Source organism: Prionailurus bengalensis, chromosome E1 (genome assembly GCF_016509475.1).
Source record: "Prionailurus bengalensis isolate Pbe53 chromosome E1, Fcat_Pben_1.1_paternal_pri, whole genome shotgun sequence".
NCBI classification, from domain to species: Eukaryota; Metazoa; Chordata; class Mammalia; order Carnivora; family Felidae; genus Prionailurus; species Prionailurus bengalensis.
The window spans coordinates 11,019,965-11,020,187 of NC_057347.1; positions in this window are offsets into that span (position 1 = coordinate 11,019,965).

Consider the following 223-nt stretch of genomic DNA (forward strand, 5'->3'; position numbering starts at 1 on the left):
AATTAACAGGGAAAGGCCCTCCGCTGTCGCCCAGGAATCCACCCCCCCGCCCCAGCCCCTAGCCTGCAGCCAGAGACAAGGGGAACAGCTGCGCCCCGCAGCCTTTCCCGGCCGGGCGGGGACGGGAAGCCCCGCCCACCGCTCAGTTGCAGCCAATAGCGCCTGGGCCTTTGGGAGCGGGGCCGCAACTCTGATTGGGCACTTCTGGGGGCGGGGCCGGGCA